This window comes from Mauremys reevesii, linkage group 1, assembly GCF_016161935.1.
Source record: "Mauremys reevesii isolate NIE-2019 linkage group 1, ASM1616193v1, whole genome shotgun sequence".
Lineage (NCBI taxonomy): Eukaryota > Metazoa > Chordata > Testudines > Geoemydidae > Mauremys > Mauremys reevesii.
This window is the reverse complement of record NC_052623.1, coordinates 205,926,072-205,953,050: the sequence shown is the minus strand read 5'-3', so window position 1 is coordinate 205,953,050 and position 26,979 is coordinate 205,926,072. Positions and strand designations below refer to the sequence as shown.

The 26,979-nt window shown below is 44.5% G+C and overlaps 1 long non-coding RNA gene across 1 annotated transcript in view; it reads right to left on the bottom strand.

Annotated features, from left to right (window-relative positions):
- Window positions 1–7,675, bottom strand: part of LOC120377777 — a 32,448-nt gene extending 24,773 nt beyond the window's left edge. The window contains exon 1 of the long non-coding RNA XR_005587486.1: window positions 7,376–7,675. This is a non-coding gene — a long non-coding RNA (uncharacterized LOC120377777). The remainder of the gene's footprint in view (window positions 1–7,375) is intronic.
- Between the last annotated feature and the right edge of the window lie 19,304 nt (window positions 7,676–26,979).

Sequence of the window (26,979 nt, the reverse complement as noted above, 5' to 3'; positions counted from 1 at the left end):
CTCATATGGAGGTATAGAATACAGGGTTGGAAGGGACCTCAGGAGGTCATCTAGTCCAACCCCCTGCTCAAAGCAGGGCCAATCCCCAGACAGATTTTTGCCCCAGATCCCTAAGTAGCCCCCTCAAGGATTGAACTCACAACCCAAGGTTTAGCAGGCAAATGCTCAAACCACTGAGCTATCCCTCCCCTGAGCAATTAAGCTCTTCCATATCCTTAATAATTTTTGTTGCCCTTCTCTGTACCTCTTCACATTCTAATATATCTTTTTTTGAGATGGGACGATCAGAACTGCATGCAGTATTCAAGGTGGGGGTGACATTATGATATTTTCTGTCTTGTTATCTATCCGTTTCCTAATGGTTCCTAATAGTCTATTAGCTTTTTTGACTGCTACTGCATATTGAGCAGATGTTTTCAGAGAACTATCCATGATGACTCCAAGATCTTTTTCTTGAGTGGTAACAGCTAAATTAGACCCCCATCATTTTGTATGTATAATTGTTGTTGCAGAGTCTTGGACTTGCTCATGAAAAAGATTTCCCTCAGGCTATCACAATGTGCTGGATTAGCACAGCTACCATTGTGGGTCTCAGAAGGAGAGGCAAACTCTGAGCAGAATGTATTAAGGGCTTTGTAAATCTTTACCAGCACCTTGAAGGGGATCTACTACTAATGGGGATAGGGAGCCAGGTCTTTGCAAGGCTATAAGATGTTTATAACACAGTTTCTTACATCTACCCAAGCAGGACCAAACCATGTTTGGATTAAAATTCAAAATGATCTGGACAAACTGGAGAAATGGTCTGAAGTAAATAGGATGAAATTCAATAAGGACAAAGGCAAAGTACTCCACTTAGGAAGGAATAATCAGTTGCACACATACAAAATGGGAAAGGACTGCCTAGGAAGGAGTACTGAGGAAAGGGATCTGGGGGTCATAGTGGACCACAAGCTAAATAGGATTCAACAGTGTAACACTTGCAAAAAAAAAGCTAACATCATTCTGGGATGTATTAGCAGGAGAATTATAAGCAAGACATGAGAAGTAATTCTTCTGCTCTACTCCATACTGATTAGGCCTCAACTGGAGTATTGTGTCTAGTTATGTCTACATCTTTCCTGAAATATGGTGCCCAAATTGGAGAAAGTCCAGAGAAGAGCAACAAAAATTATTAAAAGGTCTAGAAAACATGAACTAAGAGGGAAGATTAAACAATTTTTTCAGTCTGTAAAAAAAAGAGGGGACATAACAGTTTTCAAGTACATAAACAGTTGTTAGAAGGAGGGAAAATAATTGTTGTTCTTAACCTCTGAGGATAGGACACGAAGCAATGGGCTTAAATTGCAGCAGGGAGGTTTAGGTTGGACATTAGGAAAAACTTTCTAACGTTCAGGGTGGTTAAACACTGGAATAAATTGCCTAGGGAGGTTGTGGAATCTCCATCATTGGAGATTTTTAAGATCAGATTAGACAAACACCTGTCAGGAATGGTCTAACACTTAGTCCTAGTCCAGTCCCTTGCATTCATGGCAGATGACGTCATGAGGTCCCTTCCAGTCCTACGATTCTATGTTATGATACAGCTAGGGCACAGTTATGTTATAGTATGGTGCCCCAATACAGTAAGGACCCAGTGTTACCCTGGTCCCCTATATGGGTTGTTCTAGAATAGGGGAGTTAAATGTCCGTGCAGAATTTCTTCATTCTTCCATTGGGCAGGAGTTTGCACCATGGTGAGAGATGCTGGGTTGCAGTATTCTATACCCAGGGAGCCCTCCGCCCATTGATTTCTGTGGTTCTTGGAGAATCCACCCATGTGCCTTGCCTCTGGACTTCCACCTGGCTCCCCATGACTCTTTGAAGCCCCGCAACAGCTTGGCTCCCATAGGAGCCTTTGCAGGGGTGGGGAAAAAAAAAAGGGTATCCACAAGGAGGAAGCGGGGTAAGTTAATATAGACTCTGTAGTAAATTCCACTGAGGTGCTCCATCATAGGCTTGAGGATGAAACAATCCACCAGGGAGCAGATGACTTCCTTGGCCCCTCCCCACGCACATATCAGGATCATCACAAAGTCACTTCAAAGGGGCTTGTGGGGGGTTGAGGGAATCAGGACACAAAGATGGCTCTCCCTACACCTTCTTCTGTGCCTCCTGAGCCAGATCAGAAGGGGTCAACTCCTCTCCACTCACAGAGGGTCAACAGAGCACGGGACTCTAGATTCTGCAGGGCCCTCATCCACCCTTCCATCAACAAAAGTAGTTACTCGAGCTCAGCTGTGTGGAGAAGTCTGCTTTGCAGCTACCTGTGCTGTTCCTACTCTGGATAAAATGAGGCCTAAATCTAATCCACAGGTCTGTCAAACTGGCACCTTTCCTGAGAACACCACCTTCCCCAGAAAAAGACTATGTACTAACTCAATAAGGCAACCCCACAGATGTGGCTAGAAGGACATACTCTGTGGCAACTAGGCTAAGGGCATCAGCATGCTGTTCATTAGGCCCTGTCTTGTAGTTAAGTACAGGCTTCCCAAGGGTTGTGTTGTGCATCTGTGCTCTTCATCATTCCCTCCTGCTTCTCATTTTCAGGCACTGTGTGAGGTGAATTCTTATCACAATTCTGACAACACCACTTGGATTTTTGCTCTTGCACTTGCAGCTGACTTGGACAAGCCAGGCTGATGAGCAAATGAGGATTGTCACAGATTTTCTTAAACATGAATACAGATGAAACAGAATGGTGGAGAACTGGCTTCCCTCAACCAGGGGCAACTCTAGGTATTTTGCTGCCCCAAGCACGGCAGGCAGGCTGCCTTCGGCAGCTTGCCTGCGGGAAGTCCCTGGTCCCGCGGATTTGGCGGCAGCCTGCGGGAGGTCCGCCAAAGCCGCGGGACCAGCGGACCCTCTGCAGGCATGCCGCCGAAGGCAACCTGCCTGCTGCCCTCGCGGTGACCGGCAGAGCGCCCCCCGTGGCTTGCCACCCCAGGCACGCGCTTGGCGTGCTGGTGCCTGGAGCCGCCGCTGCCCTCCACCCCCTGAAAGCTACTTCTGATTTTAAAGTTGTGTTTAATGCTCTTTTCCAATGACAGCATGGTTTCAATGGGGGAAGGGAATTCCTGTGTTCGGCTGTGCATAAGACTCTATGGTGCTGCCCATCTCTTAACACCAATAGAGTAATACCAGGGATGAATCTGGCACTCTGGGTTTCACTCTTCCTGTTAGCATCTTGTTCAACATGCAAAATATGTTCATTCAGTGTAACACCAACTTGGTGGCACACGTGTTTGATGCAACTTCGAGGGCTGATTCTAGAAAGGCAGAAATATGGGCACAGTGTGTTGAGCACCCTCTTCCGGTAATTCTAGCTATCGTACTCCTTAGTACAGTATAGGAAATTGCCCATTAGATGTCACTTCCCAGAATTCTTAAGAGGGAGTTGGGTGTGCGTGTGTTTGAATAGTGAAACATAAAGACTAGTGGATTGTTAGATGCAAACTTCAGTCTTATTCTTTCCTTATTTAAAAAAAATGACTCTCAAATGCACATATTAGACCACAATTCCTGTACTGTTTTTGTTATTCCCTGAAATCATGGCTGTATCACCCTCAGGTTCAAAGTGCTGCTTCTAGAAAATGTTACAGGTGAAAAAGACCTGCTCGAGTGTGTCTCATTAATTACTACTTGTCTAGCACACTAAATATGTATGGCATTTACAACACATATAAATAGACTTTCCTGAGATCCTGTCAAGATTAAAAATATTTTTTCTTGCCTATACTTAGAACTGAATATTAGAATATTAGAACTGAAATCTTTAGCTCAAATCTCTCTGCCTACGAGCTTTACCACTGTTTTGCTAGCACCAAAAAATGAGATTCACATCGATTCTGCCCATAGAAGCCCAAATTCTCCACTGTTAACCTCTTGTCTGTCTACATACAAAATTTAAGATGAACAACAAAACTAGGTTGGCAAGTTTTGCTATCCTTTTTCTGGTCAGTTTCATTTCCCAGTTCCTGCACCCTTGCAAAATGCCATTGTGTTTGCAAAGAAATGTATGCAGAATAGGGTGGCCAATTTTGGAGGTTTCATCGCATGACAATCTTTAATTTTTGGAGACTCCAGGACAATCCTGGAGATTTGGCAACATTAACAGAGGAATTTTTAAATTAAAAACAAAAATAACCTCTTTCCACTGAAATTAGAATAAAAATCATAAATATACAATCTTTAGAAGTATTTATTTCTAAAAAGGGGGATTATAAAAGTTAACACCCATACCAATTTGGTTCTAAACTAACTGGTGCTACTAGACATGCCATCTTTTGCCTGAAACCTAAAATGGAGGTTCTGAGTATTAATAATCAGTAAGGGTGTGATCCACAAAGGTACTTAGGTGCCTAACTCCCACTTTTAGGCACCACTGCAATCCACAAAACTTGCACTCAGCTGCTGCTGAACCCTGTAAATGCCTACATTTCTGCCTCTAAGCATGCACACTGCAACCTTACTCCAGGCATCTGGGAGCATATCTCCTGCCTCAGACCCAGAGCGAGTCACAAACCGGGAGAAGTGAGATGTTTGGCTGCCTAAGTTGCATGGGGAGGCCCGATTCAGTCAGTGTGCTCAGAGACTGCCTACCAGATTGGGCCTAGGGTTGCCAACTTTCTAATTGCTGAAAACCAAACACCCTTGCCTCACCCCCCTGCCCCACCTCTTCCCCAAGGCCCTGCCCCTGCTCAATCCTCTCCACTCCCCCACCTGCTCATTCTTCCCCCTCCTGGGACTCACCTACTGCCTGCAGAGCCAGGCTGGAAGGAGCTGACACGGAACCTGCCCGCCTGCCCAGTCGGGGCACAGCAGGGCACAGTCCCCGGAGCAGAGAGGTCAGTCCCCGGAACAAGGGGCCAGGACCAAGGCAATCGGGGCACAGTGGGGGCCAGTCCCCGGACCAAGGGGCTGGGCCAGGGAGAGGTTGGACTGTTCCAAGGCCAGAAGCTGCTCCCTGCCCAGGCTCTCCCAGACCGAGCTCTGTGAACGGAGCCCATCGACTGCATGGTTTCATCCTTGCACCACAGCTGTCGCTATGGAGAGAGGCCTAGCAGCCTAACGCAGAGCACTGGAGGCCCCTGGAGCCACTGGCCTGGCCCTGAGCGCACCCTGCAGCCTGTCTGCAAGAAGGCATTTGCAGACCCCTCACCCCTGACTGCTGCCATTCTATCAGCCGGGTAGTGAACACTGGGCTGGGACTAGCCTCAGAATGGAGTGGGAAAGGAGAGCGGGGCCTGACAGAGGGAGAAAGGGATCATTCACACACACAGGCAGAATAGTACATTACACACACACACACGATTTTCAACACAGTTGTGTGCGCAAAAAAGCCCCACTCACAATTATGGCAGTTGTATGTTCAGATAATCAATTTGCATGCTTGATCATCATAATTGCAATTGAGATCATTCGCAGATGCTTTTTGTATTTTTTTTCCATATGCAGTTCTGCATTTAGCACTTGAAAAAGTAGACCCATGGTGTGTGAGAGTAGGTAGGGAGAGTGTGTGTTCTCGCCCTCTCCTTTCTCTCCTGTAAGTAGAAAACCACCATCCTTGCTGTGGAGGATGGAGCTTTCAGGCAAGGGCAGCCTGGCCTGGAAGGAGCCGCCATGTGTGGGTGCGGGGATGGGACGGAGCCGGCGGCTACTGCAACCAATCAATTTGAGCCTCAGGGGAGTTCACAGAAAATAGCCAGAGAGGGAGGAGGATTTCCCTAATAAGCTTTAGTTGAGTAGATAGGGCACTCACTCAGGATGTGGGAGTCCCCCATCTCATATCTCCCCTCATCCTGAGGGAGGGGGGGATTTGAATAGAGATCTGCCCCCTCTCAAGTGAGTACTCTAATCACAAAACTATAGACTCATTCTAACTCTTTCACCAGCCCAACTCATATTTAATTATTCAGCTATTTAACTAAAGTGGAACAACTTCAACAGGAGAGAGACTGAGGGAGCCCTTCCCCCCACCTCATCAGACTATCCCACAGCCCAGTGGTTAGAGCATTTCCCTGACAGCTGGCTGAGCCTTATTCAAATCCCTTCTCCTCCACCTCACAGGGACAGGGGACTTGAACTGGGGGTCTCCCAGACCCTGCTTGAGTATCCTAACCACTGGCCTAAGGTTATAAGAGAAGACTCCTCTCCCACCATCTATCCTGTTTCAGGCATTACCTGTGACTTAGGCATTCAGCTGCCTATCTTTCCTTTGTTCATGGATCATAATCAGAACCATTCACCTTGGTGCAGCCTGGACTTAGACATCCATCTCCGTGAGAGGAGCAGGGCTTACACACCCTCTGGTTGGTGTCTCCCATTGGCAAGTTTAGGCAGCTTCCCCAACTGGTGCGCTGGCTTTGTGGTTTGAAGTCTAAGGCTCCTATCTTTCACCATTCATGGTATAAGAGCCTAACTCAGGCTTTGTGGATCACAGTGTTGTTCCTGTAATTTTCTAGCAATGCTTAGCATTGCAGCATCTAAGTTCCTTGATGGATCTGTTCCCATAGCCTTTTTTACAAGAGTAGGGACGTCATACTTCCAATAACCTAGACCAGTTTTAATGCAACTTAGTATATTTTGTCTAGCTAAATTTCTTCTCCAATTTCAGTTGGATTCAGAGTTCTTTTTCACTTTCTGTCTACAAATGTTGTGTACTGTAGATTAAGCGCCATTAAATAGCTTCATTCTACACCAGAGGTTGCTGCATTTCAGTGGTAAATAACATGATTCCTGTATATAAGTGTGTGAAAAGCTTTGAGAAGAAAGTCACTCTATGAATTACAATATTATTTACAATCTACAGAAGAATAGCTAGGGAATTATGAATAGCAACAGATGAACTACTATAAAACAATGACCTTATTTTCATGCAGATATATTTAGGGAGAGGAGAGTAAAAGAGGAAATAAGATACATAAGCAACAAGGTTACTTAAGTAGGTTTTTCAGATTTGATCTCTTAGATGCCGGTAGCATTGTTTCACTGAATAACTTTTCCTTGCAAACACCAAATGTCTTTAAACAGGAAACTCTATCTAGTACTTTTCATCTCCAGGTATTCACTAATTACACAAGTCAAAAGCAGAAATACAGACCCAGGAGTCCCAATACCAGGTCTGTGCTTTGATGACTAGACCACATGCCCCACAGAGTTGGCAGTTACCCAGTGCCTAATGTCTACCCCTGTGCATTCTGAATGTTTTGACAAAATTGTTCCTTGGGTTCATTTTGCATTCTGCCAGAAGCTCATCAGATATTAATGTTTTCCTATGGCTCCAATGCTCTCAGTCCCTTTAGTGCATGCAAGAAATACAAGAAAAAACACTGACCTCATTTGCTTGTAGCACACCAAGTGTCTTCACTTCCAATTACAACCAGTCACAGAAATGCAAATCCCCTAATTTTCCATGGGAGGCAAGCATTTGAAAGAAATCAGATGACCCTTGCTCTGACCTTTGCCATGATCTTTGGAAACACTAATTATTGGGCGTGCCAAGTGTCCTCCATCTTCCTGCTAAAATCAGTTAGGATCAAGGCTTTAGGTGAAGACAAGCAGGTCAATGAGCGTCTGTTCCTGCGCAGTGCTGAGTATTCTCAGCTCCCACTGAAGTGCAGTAGAGGGTGCACAAATGGTATCTTGGAGCAGGTGTTCTGCATCTCACAGGATTGGGCTCTAATTGCCTTCTGGCTGCCTTTTAATCAGCAGCTGCTGCTTGTGTACATCTGGCCAACAGATCAAACCAGGCTGTCCCTAAACTACTTCTTCATGGTTTCCAATTTGTCTCTGTGGGTAGTTCTGGGGTTGGCTTTGCTGTCTAATGGCCCCTATGGTTTAAGTCCTGTGTATCACAGAGACCTACCTCTCTCCTCATGTTTTAAACCAGCAGTTGATATCCAATGGGATATTCCAGCTAGCTGTCCCAAGATCTGTTTGTCAGGGAGTTTGGCATTTTTAGCAGAGGTCCATAGACTATGAAATATTCTCTCTTCCTTAGTCTGACTTAGACCAAACACATTGACCTTTATTATGCATTGCAAAGCTTAACTATTTCCCCGGGCTTTTTGAAGGCACAGATTGAGTAGAGGGGTAACTGGGTTGAGTGTGGAGGGTTTAAAAGGCTAGGTAGGTTGGGAGTACTGATAAGGGATCAACCTGACTTTTTTGTATGAAGATAAGCCTTGAAGTGTACATGGAGCTCCAGGCTTAGGTGCAGTCTCATAAATAATACTCAGTGAAAGAAAGCTCGCACCTTTCCATGGCTGTTTTAATTAATACCTAGCTTCTAAAGCAGGGGTTTGGACCCCTCGGGGGGTTGTGAGGTTATTACATGAGGGGGGGTTGTGAGCTGCCAGCCTCCACCGCAAACCCCACTTTGCCGCCAGCATTTATAATGGTGTTAAATATATAAACAAGTGTTTTTAATTTATAAAGGGGGTCGCAATTGGAGGCTTGCTATGTGAAAGGGGTCACCAGTACAAAAGTTTGAGAACCACTGTTCTAGGGATAAAGGAGGTCAGGATCATTATCTCCATTTTACAGATGGGAAAACTGAGGCACAGGAGGTGATGTGCTTGGCCAAGGTCACTCAAACGGCCAGTGGCAGAGCCAGGAATAGAGCCCAGGTCTTATGAGAGCTAGTCCAGTGCTCTAGCCACTTAGGGGCACTATTTCTCTATGTGTCCCATTCTGGGCTTCTCAGGGCAGAGATTAGTAGAGCAGGCAAAGTGTTATTTGTATCAGAAACCCCAATGGAGAAGGCAGCTCACCTACCAAGTGTGGCTCTATATTATAAGCCAGAGTTTGACCTCTGTTTCCATTTTCTCATTGCTTCTCCTGCAGCACACATTTTTTATATTTGTGTATAGGTAATGAAAAGGTAGACTACGCTCCCTCACTTCTTTTTCCTTCCCCCCACCCCACAATAAACTTAAATGTATTGCTGCCCCTTGTGAAATATAGAGCTGGTGCCTTTGTTCCTCTCAGCCACCACTATGGAGCTGTCTGAAGAGGAGACTGCCACGCCTAGTGGCTGGGACAAAGGCAGGGATGAGGAACCGTGAGGTGGCATAGAAAGAATTCACTTTGACTTTATTTATAGGTGTGTGATAAATTGTCCCCGGCAACTCAAAGGTGTAAATCAATCGCTATCGCTATAAACAGGCACATAAAAAAGGGGCTTAAAATGAATGTCGGTTCTAAAATGCCAGCTGATAGAGCATTCCTTTTCCTAGAAAGAAAGGGGTGTGTGACCAGACCCTTCTTTTCAGCTGAGGGAGTATGCTGCCCCCTCTCGTCCAAGGAGAAGAACTGCAATTCCACCAAACTAGGTCCACAAAGAATAGAATTCCTGCCAGTCAAAATGAAACAATAAAACCAAACCAAAGGGGCTGGGGGCTATTTGAGACATGGCGCAGGCACAATAATTACATGCAGAGTTCAACTGCTGCAAAATTCAAGAGTACTTGGATCTCAGGTATTGGTTTGGCCTGTTATAAAGATAACAGAAACTGCAGATTCTGAAACCCCACAACGTTTTGTGTGCTTGGACCTGGTGTTACCAATGGGGCCATTGAGGGGAAAAGTGGGGACCATTGTTAAAATGTGGTTTGGATTCTGACAAACCACCCCCACCCCGCCGCCTTCTCCAGAACTGTTTGGGCTCCAGGTTTTGCTTTGGCCCATGACAGAGATAGGAGCTAGCTGTGAAATTCAGCTCCAGGATTGGGTTATGATTACAGTAACTTATCCTTCCCAAAGTCCGGGAGTGAGGGCTGTGGAGTTTAGGTACAGTTCTACAAGCAACATGACCTTTTTCTTTAAAGACTGGTTTGTAGATTGGGTGTTCAGTGGGATGGCTTTTCATACTGACCAACACTGAGCCGTGCGCAGACTTGACCTCTACTATGTCAGTTTATACAGAGGTCTCTCCTGAGCAGGAGCTCCTGTTGATACTGAATCCCCAGGGTGATTCTACTGTGCTGCCATGCAAATCCCAGTGCTGTGTTTCCATCACTATCAGCAAGCTGCCAGGTGGATTAAACGGGATTCTTTTATTCAAGCAAACTCACAAATAGGATTCTCTTCTCTCCTCTTCCCCAGCTGACTCCTTCCCCTGGGCCCCCTCTAGTGTTCTTGTGTATGCATTGCATTCACTCATTACTGCTCAACTCCATTGACATTAGATACAATGCTGCCATGACATGTATTCTCATATTAAGGTGTAGGAAGCTATGCCCAAACTCCCCATGCCTCTGGAACAGAAAGTATCCCCAAATCCACATTTGAGAGCTGTATATGTTGTTTGCTAATGCATCAAGCACATGTCTACGTAGCATCTTTCATTCCAAAGGATCCCAAAGCACTATGCAAGCTTCAGGATCAAGCCTGCACCATTTAAGTCAATGGGAGTTTTGCTACAAATTTCAATGGGAACAAGGTTTGGCCATGTAAGAATCACTTCTCCTACTTTTGAAATGCTGCCAACTCCAGGTTGCAACACTACAGGCTAGAGTCTAGCAACATCAGACAACAATTAAGAATAGGAAATGAGGAAGAAGTTTACAGGAGAGACAGTGAAGATTTAGGGTGGCAAAACTGAATATCACAAATCAGCACGCTACCGACATTAGCAACCCTCATTTTGAAAAGGGGACAAGGGATCTCTAATGTCCACATGTGGTCAGGGCCTCAGGTTATGTTTCATTTGAAAGTCGGTACATCCAGCAGCACAGTACTTCTGAACATCATGGTAGGGCTTTGGTTCAGTAACGATTCACATGGAAGACTGCCATCTAGTGTAATTCCAACAAAACTTTATGGAGCATCTTGGCTTTTCTTGGGATATTTCCTGCCCCAAACCTGTGGCAGCTAATATCTCAGATGTCCCAGATGGGAGGATGGGCTCAACTATTTTATATTAGGTAGAAAAAAATGGTTTAACTTGCAGGTGACCTGAAAATATCTGGAAGGGAAAAAAAATCCTATAAAGCTACTTTCAATAATGTTTTTAGTCAATTTAATCCTGAATCAACAACCTTTTATGGGACGCCTTGGATTAACATAGAGAACAGATATGGCACAATCATCCCCAACTCCCTGCCCTGACAGCGTGCCTCACTTCTGATCTGCAGGGACCACCTCTAGGCTTTGCAGAGCACTGGAGTCCTATTTCTGTGCCAATTTGTTCCTAGATCATTCTGTGCTCATCCTCACAGTGAAACAGTTGTGCTGGTGCTTTTGTGATGTGGACCCTTATCCACTGGGAATGGGACAGAGACCTAGCCAACTCACTTCACAAAGACACACTGATTCTAACAACTTTAGGCTTGGGCTAGATTCAAGCCAATAGTATAGAGCAGAAAGTCTCTCTAGCCCACTCCTTGGTCCATCCATTCCCTAACAACCACTTCACTGTAACTTTAAAAAGGAACTAAAAATTCCACCCAGAGATCAGACTTCATATCACTGATGTCTATGGGAGTTTTTGCCATTCACTTCAAAAGAAACAGGATCAGGCCCATTATCTGTTTGGTTGGGGCATTTCAACACTGCAAGATTCAAGCCAATAGTATAGAGCAGAAAGTCTCTCTAGCCCACTCCTTGGTCCATCCATTCCCTAACAACCACTTCACTGTAACTTTAAAAAGGAACTAAAAATTCCACCCAGAGATCAGACTTCATATCACTGATGTCTATGGGAGTTTTTGCCATTCACTTCAAAAGAAACAGGATCAGGCCCATTTTCTGTTTGTTTGGGGCATTTCAACACTGCATAGCACAGTGATTTGTTTCCTTCTTAAAAATATATATATTTGTAGGCAACTCAAAGATATCGGGACATTCTAGGGCATGTCTAAATGAGTTAGCTTACAGCCACAAGGCAAGTCACAGGAATCGTGCCCTGTGCGCAGCACGACTGTCTATACTACATTGTAAACCCAGGTCTGTGGGACCCTGGGCTTGTGTGCTTGCTGGTTCCAAGCCTGTGCTGCAGCATCCACACTGCATTGTAAACCTGAGCTTACAGTTGCTGGACCCAGATTCCACAGCCATGTTAATGCATCCATTTGTACGGGGAGACTTTGGCAAACCAGTAAAGTGCCTGAAACGACTATGGCTTATTGTTAAAGACAGCCTAGTCAGCAAGCTGTTAAAAGCAAGTCTCAGCTTGACCAAGGCAGGAGGGCAGGGGGATTTAGGGTGCCACCGAAAGGGCAGCTTGACCCCGCGCCCTTCCTGATAAGAATTGTGTTAAAATTGCTGATACATGCGTTTTCAAAGAGTAGGATATGCCCCAGGAATGTCTATTGAGGTCTCAAGACTGCAAGTTCTGGAAAAACCCGCACCTGGTTAATCAATAATCAGAAGGAACCTCTTGCTTGAAACTGCTTATTTAACAAGGTTTCTTTAATTACTAATGTCTAAATAAGGGGAAAAAGCTTGAAACAGGTGGGTCTCATTTGGGAACTGACCTCTCCCTCTGGATGCATCTTCTGTTCCCCAGCGACAGACGGGCTGCCACTGTGTCACTCAAGAGCAGGGCCGGTGCAAAGATGTTTTGCGCCCTAGGTGAAACTTCCACCTTGTGCCGCCCCCCCACCCCGCGCTCCTGCCCTGAGGCAACCCCCACCCCGTGGCAGCTTCCCCCCCCTCCGCCCTGAGGCGCCCCCCACCCCAGCTCACTCCTCCTCCGCGCACGAGCACGAGCACCCCAAGCATGCCATGGCCGCTTCACTTCTCCTGCCTCCCAGGCTTGGGACACCAATCAGCTTAGGCGCCACAAGCATGGGAGGCGGGAGAAGTGAAGCAGCCATGGCGTGCTTGGGGAGGAGGCAGGGAAGGGATGAGCTGGGGCAGGGAGTTCTCCTGGTGCCGCCCCCCCCACCCTTATTTGCTGCAGGCGGCCCTCCCCGCGCTCCCCTGCCCCAGCTCCCTCTGCCTAAATGCCGGCGGCGACCGGGGCGGCTGAAGATCTGGCCGCCGCGGTCGCTGCCGAAGAAAATGGCGCCACCCAAATCCCAGCACCGTAGGCGACTGGCTAGGTCGCCTAAATGGTTGCACCGGCCCTGCTCGAGAGCCACACTCAGCTTTGGTAATTATCAAGGGTTGGGGGTGTTTTACTAACTTGTTGCGGACGTAAGTGCTTGAGACTAGTAAAGTTTAGCTTAAATGATAGCACTCTTGTGTTGTCCTGTCTGTGCCAGCCATCTATCAGTTGGACGGCCGTGTCTCCCCTGATTTATTTCCTGACACCTCCTCACACAGAGTAAAAGTTATCAAGCGCTTTGGGTTGAAGGAACCCTGGGTAACACATTCTGCACTAGACAGACCTTTTGACAGGTCTATGGCTTTACCTGTGTCCATACTGCAATGTAAACCCAAGGTTAATGGAACTCAAGTCCCTGGATTCTGGGTTTGAGAACCCAGGGCTTGAGCATCTACACTGATTGCTGACCCTAGGCCAGGGGTCAGCAATCTCTGGCACACGGCTCGCCAGTGTAAGCACCCTGGTGGGCCGGGCCAGTTTGTTTACCTGCCACGTTGGCAGGTTCGGCGGACCGCTGCTCCCACTAGTCGCGGTTCACCGTCCCAGGCCAATGGGGGTGGCGGTAAGCTGCGGTCATCACATCCCTTGGCCCGCAGCACTTCCCACTGCCCCCATTGGCCTGGGAAGGTGAACTGCAGCCATCTGGCATTCTCTCCAGACCCATTTGGATGTCAGTGTTATCAATGCTGTCCAAAGGTGAGCCATTTCCCCCTGAACGGACCTATGACAATGAGGGGCTGCTGAATCAGTGCACTTAGCCAGAGAGTGCACTGACCACAGCTGGGGCTGGATGCACCCAGGTAAAAGAAATCAGAGATGCTCTGAGCTCCCACATTATGGAGTTGCATTGGTCAGTGGAAGAGGGAGAATAGTACTTTTATGAATGTGTTTACAGCACATTAGGTACTGTCGTACCCCGCAATGAAATGGGAGGGATTGTTTGCCATGCAGTATACTTATGAATGACATGGCTGCTTATGAAATGTGGGGAGGTGGGATGATTGCCATTGTACCTCTGAATGACATGACCACTTATGAAATGGGGGGCAAAAACTGTGTATTTACAGTATGGTTTGATGTAGATAACAGTACCGATAAATAGTGTTTGCATACAACTTCCTAGTTGTTCCTTATCATGGGTTTACCTTTATCGTTTGAAATACACATTATATGATGTGATGCAGTGGTAGCAATACAATTTCTTTAAAAAATTTAAAACGTTTTGAGCATTTTTTGGAAAAGCACAATATTATACCATTGCCAGGCAGGTCAGCTACCATTAGCAAAGCAGAACACCAGTAACAACGAAACCTTTAGCAAAATAAAAACAAAGTGCATGAACAGTACAAACAATGAAACCATTTCCAAGACAGAAACCCCCTTCTATCGCATGTCCCTTGGCCTCCTGTTCTCCTTTCCCTTTCTTCCATGTTTACCATGCACTTGGTGCCGGGCCAGGTGGGGCGGAGGGGTTCAACCTGGAGGACTGCATGCCCTGCCCAGCTGCTGCTGAGGCCTGCTTGCATGGGCCTCCTGGCTATGGAATTATCTGAACTATTCCTGGTGTGCAGCACATACAGGAGAACCTCAGAGTTACGCACCCTTCGGGAACAGAGGTTGTTGGTAACTCTGAAATGTTCGTAACTCTGAACAAAACATTATGGTGGCTCTTTCAAAAGATTACAGCTGAACATTGACTTAATACAGCTTTGAAACTTTACTATGCAGAAGAAAAATGCTGTTTATAACCATCTTAATTTAAATTAAACAAGCACAGGAACAATTTTCTTACCTTGTCAAAAAAAAATTTAACTTTCTCTTTATTTTTTTTAATAGTTCACGTTTAATACAGAACTGTACTGTATTTGTTTCTTTTCTTTCTTTTTTCTTTTTTGGTCTCTGTTGCTGCCTGATTGGGTACTTCCGGTTCCAAATGAAGTGTGTGGCTGAATGGTCAGTTCATAACTCTGGTGTTCATAACTCTGAAGTTCTACTGTAGTACCATGGAGGGGAGTTAAGCTGTGATGTGGATGCAGCAGGAGCCTGCACTCTTGCATCCATTAGTAAAAGCAGCTGCTCAAAAAGTTCTTTCTGCTGTGCTCTACCTTCCTGTCTTACCCAAGGTTCTGCTCATTCGCTACAACCCTGTCCTCAAGTTCTGCTGCCAACCTGTGCCTTTCCTCTAGCCTTTAAGTCCTTCTCTTTTTGGTATTGGGTCTGCTTGGTGGGGCTGTCTGGAATGTCAACCACAAGTTCATCATGGAAACACTTCCTCTTGGACTGGTCCACAATGGTGTAGTGTCCAAGGCTTCTACTAGAGTGGGGGCGAATGGCCACAGTACTGCAGCCTGTAGGGGTTGAGGGGCATGAGCACAGAATTTAAAGGACATAAAATGGTACTTTGCAAAACTTCACTTCAATAGGTTGTGAGAGGGATGCTTCAGACCACAGAAGCTCCCTGGAAATAGCCTGGTTAATCACAATGAAAAAGTGCACAGAGAAGGCTAACTTAGAAATCACAACAGTTTTTTTTTCCTAAAAATTGCAGACCGCTTTTAGGCAAGGGCAGTGACCATGGCGTGCTAAATAACCCTCTCTACCATTTCAGGCATTCCACCATTTGGAGCACGTAACAGATCTTCTGGATCCCAAATGGCAAGCCAGCTGTGCATGCTACTGAAGTATTCAGTCATATGGTGACTGAACAGCCCATCTATGAGTGGAGTAGGCTGGCCAGCCCTTCCCTAAATGTGATTACCTATCTGAAGTTCCTGCTATGGGAAAAAGTTTGCAGCTATCAGCACCCAGGACTGTGTCAAAATTCATGAAGGAATCCACAGGATGCTGTGTTAGCAGCTACATGGCTTGGTACCACCCCACAGTGGCAATACAGCCTTTTGTGACTGCACACAAATATACCGAACATTCCCTCTCGTCACATTTCTGGACTGCATTCAAACACCCAGCCATAGGTCAGACCAGTCCGCCGTCCCGGGCTCCGTGACTGCCGCCGGGGCATGCCGGCGGGCGAGCTCACAAATGGGTCAGACAAATGTATTCATCATCCATGGAGTATGCGGACTACATTTAACTGAAACGGACTACATTTCAACCTTCCCACCCCTACAGTTCACTTTTTGCAGGTAGCTCAATACACTGTTGGATCAGTACAGAGCGGCGTGTTTACAGAGAAAGTTCTTATTTTTTAACAAACCAGCATGTCCTACCACGATTGTGCTGTTTTTTAGTAGGTCACTTTCAGATGCTTGTTTCACTGTTTGCACTTCCCAGTCTCCATTCTGAATTTCACATCGGGGGTGGTGGAGCCAGCAATGCCAAGACATTGGCATGCAGTCCACCATTAGGCAGAGTCCAACATGTGGGGGCGAGGTACGTGGGGTTATGTGTCCTCCCATATTTGCTGCTTGGCTTATATTGAGCATGCTCACATGGACTGAGCATGCTCAGCAACACTGCTGAAGCCAGCTGCCCTTACTCTACTCTCTCCCACTATCGGCAGGCACAGGTAGTTTCTGCAGTGGATACCTGCTGCTACCCAGGGCTTGTAATAATGTTTGCATTTGTTCATAAAATGGAAATCCCTCCCTTAGCTACATTAATAAACCCCAAAATGGAGTCAGAAACGTACCTGATTCTGGGGCAACTACTGCCTCTTCCATTTTTGCTGCTGGTTCCATGGACGGCCACTCCTCCAGAGGGGCAAGAAAAAACTCCTCCAAGCGGTGCCCCAGGATGTGCTGCAGCTGCTCTGCGACAATGCCTCTTTTGGGACCAGTTCCAGCACCAGAGTCACTTCAGTGGCCTCATCTGGTACCTGCTGCTGGCTGCCATCCATTCCCATGCTAGAGTCTGGGGTCAGCAGGTCGCCATCCCAGCTGGTGCACCACTGTTTGCTCTGTGCTCAGCACAGTACCCAGGACCTCTCAAACGCCTCATAAAATGGGCACAATGATGGCAAGTTCCCAGAGGTGTGGATCTGGTCCCTGGCTTTCCAGTAGTCAGTCTGAGCCACTTAATTTGCTCCCTGAACTGTCCAATGGTCAGGTAAATTCCCAGTACTGATAGCTTTTTCACTATTTGCTGGTACACATACTCATTCCTGGTACTCTGGCTAAAATCAAATGTTTTGCTTGCCTCGCACCAGAGATTCACCAAAACTTGGCTGCGCTCTAGGACAAAGTGTGCTTGGCAAAGGAATTCTTGTGCTCAGTGGCCATTACAAATGCACCTGTTGTTTGCAGCTCAGCAGAAAGAACAAAATGGAAGGTTTAAATGCCGAGGAGCTGTACTTGAACAAAGGGGGCTTCTTCTGTTTCCTGGGAGTCAACTGGTGACTTGTAGGATAGAGAGGACAAAGAACACTGGCTCATGGGATTGTGGGATAACGTTGACAGACTCTCAGGGCCTTAGTCTGGGGAGGCTGTGTCCACATTTCAAAACAATAGGGCTTGAGCCCCTGGGTCCCGGCAAGACTTTGGCTCGAACCCACTCCCCTGGTGCGGTTCTGGAGGCCAGGCCTGAGTCTGACAGATTTGCTTGTGGACAAAAGGGAATTTGGTCCGGCACCTGGGTCTGAGCCCAGTCTTACTTTTCAGTGTAAGCAAACCCTCTGGTGCTTAGGGTCCGATTGTAAAGGTATTTAGGCATCTAAGTCACATGAAAATGGGTCTTGGGCTCCTAAGTCACATAGACTTTTGAAAATGTTACCACTTATCTCCTTAGAAAGCATCCCTTGGCGAGGGTCAAAAGGAGTTGTGTTGGAAGCACAGCTCACCTACCTCTTCTAAATGGGACAGTTCCCACTTGACTCCTTCTCCTAGGCTTCAAGCTGAGCTGCACCCCGCGCCCCCGGCCCTTCACTTGCAAGTGAAATGAGGATGCATCAGGCAAGAGAATCTGCAGGGGGAGTGACAGAAGGGGCTGGTGCCTGGCTTGGACAGTATATAGGTTTCTAGGCCTTCCTGACATTGTGAAGAGCAGCACTGGCACCTGATGGAAGAAGAATTGTCCAAGCTGAGTGTCCCCTAGCTGTCCCTACAGGTATATCTGTCCCCTTGCTGGTTCTGCCTCCTCTCCAGGGAGATGGAGAAGGAAAGAGGCAGAGCCTGCTCCCACCAGTTCTTCCTCCCCTCCAAGAGAAAAGAGGGACCCTACAGCCAGCTTCCCCTTCTCTAGCCAGAATCCAAGGGAAACATAATGGATCTGTGAGTTCCCTCTGTCCTCCTAGAATGGGTGATATGTGTGAGAGGAAATGAGCAGGGAGGTGGTTGGGAATGCAAAGATTATCCCTCTTCACAGCATCACACTATCTAGGCATGTGCTTGCAGACACACACACACACACACTTGACTAGCTATGTGCCTGTTTGTGGCTATAGATTAGAGCTGGCTGGAAAACAACAATTCTGTGTTTCAAAATTTGTTTTCATTCCCAGGCGGAATGAAACTGACCTTTTGAATTTTTTTGCAAAAATATGTAAGAAACCCAGAAAAGAGCTGAGGCGTCAAACCAAAATAATCTAGGGGAAAATATCCAGTTTGATTCAAACCAAAACAAATTTTTTTGTCAAATTGAAAAACTCCAGAAATGAAATTTTTGCTTCATTTAAAGTCACCAAAACTTGTCAGTTGACTCAAAACAATTTTTTTCCTAAGTTTTTCATTTTGATTCAGTCATTTGGGGTGATTTTCTCCCTTTTATGTGGGTTTGGGGTTTTTTTATACTGGCCAAATTTAAAGTGAAAAAGCTGTTTCAAACTGAAAAGTCTAAATGAAATATTTTGATTTTTTCAAACCAAATTTTCCCCCCACTGAAACTATTTGCCAAATTATTGGACCCTGTGATGGGGTATCCACCCCATACAAGCTCTGAGCCAGTTAATATGGGCTAGATGTGGTTATAATTAGCCTTATAAGTTGCACCGGGGGGAAGCCAGGGCATGATAAGCACTAAATGAAAATGAAGCCCCTCTGGGGGAGGAGCAGGGCTAGGTGTGTAAAGCCAGGAGGTGAGAGCACGGGGGAGGTTTGCAGTCACTACCTAGAGGGAAAGGAAGTTCACCAGGTTCAAGGAGGCACTCCAGGGGGAGCGTAAGCCTTGAATCCTACCCTGCATTAGGGAAATTGACAAAAGGCTGAGAGGTGTGAAATAGCCATGGGGGACAGAGAATGGTCCAGTAATAAACTCAGAAATAGGCAAGGAGATAGAGAGGTGGGATATGAAGGAGCCCAGGGAAACAGAAACAGGGTCTGACACTGAACAGATGTAGGTTGCACTCAGAGGCTGGAACTCTGCGTAGCGAGTAGGCACGACTTCCCTTACCAGCCCCCGGAAAAGTGATACTGGACTTAGACTTGGAACAGAAGACTGCCCGAGACAGCATCTAAACAGCTTCCCTGGTGGGATTTTGTTATCCCAGAAGTGGGGGAATATATAGTAACCTGGCCAGAGGGCCAAGTCAGGGAGAGGGAGCACCCAGCACTCCCTCCAGGAAGAATCAGGGAGGCTTTGTTACCTGGACTGGTGGTTCCCCATTAAGTCAGTGTCTCCTCATGGTCTTTCTAGTCCTCTGGAGGACAGTCTTGCTGGTAGCTTGGCCTGAGCAGGGAGGGTGGTCAGGGCCTCCAACAGAGGGCAGAGAAGGCCTGATAGATTGCATCATGCTCCTCTTTTGGTCTACTTTAACCACTGCTCTTTGGAATGAGTTTTTCTGTGACTTTAAAATATTTTTTTATTCATTTAAAATTTATTTTTATAAAAAATGATTGTGATAATGCATTGAGACTTTAGTGATGATCTATCTATATTCATCTCTCCATCCTGAGAGGGATGGATGTGATCCAGGGAATTCAAAAATGTGCTGAAGAAGAAGAGTGTCCAAGCAATCTTCTCTGAGATCCTCCCTGCCCCATGAGTGAAGCGAGGCAGAAGATTCTGGAAGTGAACCGCTGGTTAGGTAAGTGGGGTAGGGTTTGGGTTTTGTGGAACATTGGTCCTCCCTCTATAGGGAGAGGAGGCTCTATAGTTTGGATTGCCTTCATTTCAGTAGAAGGGTAATCAATCTCTTGGAGGACAGTCTGGTTACACTAGTCAAGAGGGTTGTTAAACTAATAACAAAAGGGGAGGGTAAAAAGAGAGAAGATATGAGCACTTAGCACAAAACTGAGATGTCGAGAACAAAATTAATCAATGAACAAAAGAACACGAAGAGAAGGAATTTTTGAATTGCCTATACACCAAAGCTAGGAGCCTGGATAACAAACAAAAGGAATTGGAATTGTTCATTTATTAACAAAATATTCAGCCTACTTGGTATTACTGAAACCTGGTGGGAGAGTCGTATGATTGGAATGTTAATATCAATGGTTATAACCGATTTAGGAAGGATCGAGTTGGCAAAAGGGGAGGAAAAGTGACATTCGTGTTAACAGGCATTACCTGTTTCTGAGTCATTGATAATTGGGAAGCAAATTATCTTGAATGCTTATGGATCAATGCCCTAACAGCTAGAACACAAGATCGGTTATTTGTTGGTGTCTGCTACAGACAACCAAATCACATTAGGGAACAGGGTGACCAGTTTCTTTTGTACCTATTCATAATGTGTGGGGGGGATGTGTGAGTGATGATGGGAGACTTCAATTTGACTGACATATGATAGTCAGTACTAAAACATCCTTGATATTTCTAAATAGTATAGATGACAATTTCCTAACTCAAAAAGTTAGGAGAATTCTATATTAGACCTTGTCTTGACAGAAGCTGAAGAACTGATCACAGAACTAAAAATTGATAGCTTAGGTACAAGTGGTCGTGACTTGATCACATTTATAATGTGAAAACTTAATACAGTCCAGAGCAGTTATATAATTTCACAAAGCTGAAAACAAATATGAGCCAAATCAGCTGGAAGGAAGAATTTAATCAGATCGTTGGGAATTTTTCAGAACACTTTACTAGATGCTCAAAAAGCCATGACTGAGGAAGAATGCTTTTTAAAAAAAACTGGTTTAGAAGAGAAGTGAAGATAGCTATAAAAATTTATATAGCCTATATATGCTATAAATATAGTAAGTGTAAGAAGGGGAAGTTGATAGTCAATAATATAAATCAGAAGCTAGGAATTGTAATAAATTGATAAGGGCAGCAAAACCACCCAAGGAGAAATCTATGGCCAGCAGAGTTGAGGATAATATGGAGTTTAAGTATATTAAGAACAAACAGAAACCTAACTATGTTCTATTATTAGGTAGAAATGGTAGAATTATCAACAATGACACAGAAAAGGCAGAAGTGTTTAGTAAATATCTCAGTTATGTATTTGGGGAAAAACAGATGATGTAGCCATATCCTATGATGATTATAAGTCTTTCCATTTCACTAGTATCTCAGGAGGATGCTAAATAGCAGTTACGCAAATTAGAACATTTTTAATCAGCAGGTCCAGAGAATTTGCAACTAAGAGTTCTAAAAGAGCTGGCTGGAGAGCTCTCTGGGCCATTAATGTTGATATTTCAATAAGTCTTGGAACACGGGAGAAGTTCCAGAAGACTGGAAGAAAGCTAATTTTGGGTTAATATTTTAAAAGGATAAATGGGATGACCTGGGTAATTATAGGCCTGCCAGTCTGGCATAATGGAGCAAATGATAGGGGACCCATAAAGAATTAAAGGAGGGTAATATAACACTGCTCTACAGCCAAAATGCTTCTGAAATAAATGTAGTCAAACTTTACTAATTCTGGGTCACTGAGAACGAAAATGATGCTTAAAATTGTTGATTGGCTCTAGTTTCAAGATATGCTATTGGGTCAGTATATACGACCCTTGACTTGGGAATAGCGGAGGATAAGTGAGTTATAAAGGGAAGGGATCTCAATTTAAACCAGAAATGACTAAAATACATCTTTGACTGGATCTATGAATAAATCTATGACTGGGGGGTTTGGACAGTACTTGCTTTTTAGGCAAAACAATGAATGATGCAATCTGAAGCTGGTATTGCGTCATACATGATATGAATTGCATCATGTTATTCCTAGAAGTCATGGATGATGCAATCATAATGAAGCTTACATCACTCTGCTGAACAAATTGCCCTATATCAGCTCTATAAATCATACAGTGTCGTGCTCTCTTATTTGTCAGTGTTTGATTTTGCAAAGGGACACATTTCTGTTTAGCCAAAGTGAGCAGAGATGCCTCCTACTTGTGTGAACAGTGCAGATAACTTCTGCTATGTTTGTGGTGAAGTAACTTTTGCATCACAAAAGCGCAGTATAACCACTATGGTTAAGAAAGCCTATCACCTTTATTTTGGCTGCAAAATTGGAGATCAGAACAAGAGGTGGGCCCCACACATACGCTGCAACACTTGTGCAACAAATCTTCACCAGTGGTTGAACAGGAAAAGGAAATCTATGCCTTTTGCAGTGCCAGTGATTTGGAGAGAGCCAACAGATCATACCAGCAATTGTTACTTCTGCATGGTGCCTCCAGTTGGGAAAGGTGTGTCAAAGAAGAAAAAGTGGACTGTGCATTATCCAAACATTCCATCAGCTATACTCCCAGTACCCCACGGAGAAGGACTGCCGGTTCCTGATGCACCAGAATCATTCTCACTTGAGTCAGACGAGGAAGAGGAAGAGGATGAAACTTCTGGTCCTGAACCATCAATGTCACAGGACCCACATTTTCTCCCATCCTCCTCCTCTGAACCACACCTCATAACACAAGGTGAACTGAATGACCTTGTCAGGGATTTGGAACTACCCAAGAGTAAGGCAGAGCTGTTGGGCTCCAGACTACAGCAGTGGAATCTCCTGGCAGGTGATGTTAGGGTTTCCATGTTCCGTGACCATCAAAAGGATCTTGTCCCATTCTTCTTCATGGAAGATGATCTTGTAGCCTGCAACAAGATCGATGGTGTGATAGCAGCCCGCAACATCGTTCACGATCCAGATGAGTGGAGACTGTTCATTGATTCATCGAAGATGAGTCTTAAAGCTGTTTTACTGCATAATGGCAATGTTTTGCCATCAATTCCAGTTGGTCATGCAGTCCATATGAAGGAAACCTATGACAACATGAAACAACTTTTGAGGTGCATAAACTATGACCAACATCAGTGGCAGCTTTGTGGCGATTTGAAGGTTATTGCTCTCTTGCTTGGTCTGCAGACTGGATACACAAAGTACTGCTGTTTTCTCTGCGAATGGGATAGTCGTGCAAGAGATTCCCACTACATCAAGAAAGATTGGCCACTCCGACAGTCATTGGAGCCTGGGAGGAAAAGTGTTCAGCATCCACCACTTGTTGAATCAAGAAAGATTTTGTTACCACCCTTACACATCAAGCTGGGTCTGATGAAGAACTTTGTCAAGGCCATTGACAAAACACAAGCAGCTTTCAAGTACCTCCGTGGAAAATTTCCAAGGTTAAGTGAAGCTAAGATAAAGGAAGGTGTCTTTGTTGGTCCTCAGATTTGTGAACTTCTTTGAGATGATGCATTTGACCATACACTGCGTGGCAAGGAAAAGACGGCATGGAAAGCCTTCCAGTTAGTGGCAATAAATTTTCTCAGAAACAACAAGGCAGACAACTACAGGTTGTTGGTGGAAAACCTCCTCAAGGCATACAAAAGCCTTGGTTGCAACATGTCACTAAAGATACATTTTTTGCACTCTCATCTAGATTTTTTTCCACTGAACTGCGGAGCAGTGAGCGACAAGCACGGCGAGCGATTTCACCAGGACATTGCAACAATGGAGAAACGCTATCAGGGCAAATGGAGCCCATCAATGCTTGCAGACTATTGCTGGACAGTGACAAGAGATGCTCCATTTAAAGAATACAAGAGACAAGCCAAGAAGCGCTGAGTAGACACTGAATAGGACTAAACTATGTACATAATAGTTTTTTGCCTTTTGTTTCATAATAAATTTTAGTTATATAACCCTTTTGCCAATTTTTAAAGTGTTACATAAACAGGACAGGTGAAATATTATCATGTAAAGCAACCATAAACACATGAAAAGACCTAGGTTTACAATTTAAAACTCTACTATCTACACAATATACATAGACATAAAATGTAAAAACTTAAATATCTTAGAAACAGTAGCCAATCAGTTGTTTTAATTGTCACATTTGAATTCATCACATCAAAATACATAATAAATAGAACATTTTATCTCTGAAGCAGACGACTTCTCAAAAATTGTAGACCAGTGTAATTAATGCCAATCAACATGGATTTATGGAAAATAGATCCTGTCAAACTAACTTGATTTTTTTAATGAGATTACAAGTTTGGTTGATAAAGGTAATACTGTTGATGTAATATATTTAGACTTCTGGAAGGTGTTTGACTTGGTACTGCATGACATTTTGATAAAAAATCTGAAATGATGTAAAATTAACAAGGCAGATATGGATTAAAAGCTGGCTAACTGATAAATCACAAAATATAATTGTAAATGGGGAATCATCATCAAGTAAGTGAGTTTCTAGTGGGGTCCTGCAGGGGTAGGTTCTTGGCCCTTTGCTACTTAACATTTTTATCAATGACCTCAAAAAAACCATGAAAGTATCACAGATAAAGTTTGCAGATGACACAATGATTGGGGGAGTGTTAAATAATGAAGAGGACAGATAAGCTGGGCATAAGCAAACAATATGCATTTTAATATGGCTACATGTAAATGTATCCATCCAGGAACAAAGAATTTAGGTCATACTTAAAGGATGACAGAGACTATCCTGGGAAGCAGTGAGGCTGAAAATTTTTTTAAATCAAGACTGGGTGTTTTTTCTAAAAACTCTCCTGTAGGACTTACTTTGGGAAAGTTCCGTGACCAGTGTTACACAGAAGGTCAGACTAGGTGGTTCCTTCTAGCCCTTGAATGTATGAGTGTATGAAATAATAAAATACTCAATGTGCAGGGGAGTGATGTGTGCAGTTCTGGGAATGGGCAATTCCTCTGATGCTTACTCACAAGAAAGGGAAATATGCCCTTTTAATCTCACTGCTTAAACAGTGAACCCCTGTGCCTTTCTTCTTGGAATAGATGACCTCACAACTTCTTGCCTTGCACCCCACTGCCTATCTGTGGCAAAAGGTGGTCCCCCCTTGCCCAGTTTAATTAGCAGATCTTTCACTTTCTCATTGCTGTGAGTTGGCAATGTGTTACCCACCTCATTATTCACACTTTGCTCAATGACCACTGACACAGGGCTTTTCCTCTTCCTTACTGATCTCACTCTCAGGCAACTGACCCTTTCATTGCCTTTCTGTCATAGGCTCCTGATTCTTGCATTAACCTACCGTCCCCCAGCACTAATGCAAATACTCAGCCTTAGGTTCCATTTTGGGCAGTGCACCTGAGTTGGTGCTACTGTGATCCACTCCATAACTCCTTGGTTATGTCCTCAGGCAAGCTATCCGTGTGCCAGCTTCTTCTCACATCCTGTCAAATGTGATAGCAATTACTCATCCTGTGATACTAGGAAGAACACTCGCTTGTGGACATGAAACTGATTGATTAATCTGACCATTTCCCACTAGATGGTATTGATGGCCAAACCACAATTTCACGACAACTCATTGTTAAAACATAAGGTTCCAGTGCTGTGTGATCGCTAGGCCAGGATGTCATAGTGATCCTGAACCCTAAGATCCCCATCTCATAATCAGAAAGAGGTGGCATGGTGCAATGGTGATTGCTTCTAGCTGACCATCTGCTGCTGCTAGCACCCGGAGAGGAGAGGAGAGGAGAGGAGATGCATTGGCACTCAAGCACCATGGTGCCCCATCAACCCCACAGATCATATCACAATGTGAAAATGGGTAAGTGAAGGAGCAGGCATATGCTAGGAGCCATGCAATTCTTTCTTAATCATCAGTTGCAGAGCACGTTATTGGTTGTCCAGGGGAAGGAGACAACATTTCTTTTGGGAGGTGGGGGAAATGGGCAATAATTTGGTGGGGTCCAGGTCCAGTATAGTCTTAATCCATTCCTAGTATACTTTATCATATAATGTCCCACTACTCCTTGATTACAGTTCTTAGCCTATTTTCTCTTTAATAATAATTCATTGCACTAATATAGCACCTCGCATCCAAGAGTATGTTAGTAAATATTAACCCTTTTAATCCTTTTTCTTTCTGTATATTTGATTCATTTATATGTTAACTATTATTTAGGATCTTTAGGATATTAAAGTGTATTGAATTCTAAGGTCCAGCACACTAGTCCTTGATCGATAAATAACCCTATTCAGGAATTCTATGTGTTAGATTGTATATTATACTCCTGGATGCCTCTATGTTAATTCAACTCTAGATAGTCTGGGAAACCATTCCCTTAATATATATATAATGCTTACATAAGCATATATTAACCTGGGAAACTGATAAGGGATAATTGTCACAACAGATAAGAAAGAATGATTATGGGAAGAAAGACCCACTGAAATGTGTTATCTTGAAGAACTGCTAGTCCTCTCAGCTCTAAATGATCATGCCTTCACACATAAATCAGGTAAACTTAAAATGTTTAGAAATAATATCAGAACATATGTTTCTTTTGGCAAAGAGATTTTCTTTCTTTGAAACCCCTATATAATGACACTGATATGAGAACTTAGTGGGGGGGAATGAATCTGCTGTTTCCCTTCAATTACAGTGAAGAAGAGAGGCAGCTCTTTATCATATCACATAAAGGGGGAAATGCATCTATTTCAGTATTCTGTATAGTGCTCTACTAATCTCTGATAATCTTTGATTAAATAATTCCAATTAAGCCTGTTCAACAATCTTGCATCATCAATAATTCAGACATGTAACACAAGAATCTTAATAAGGCA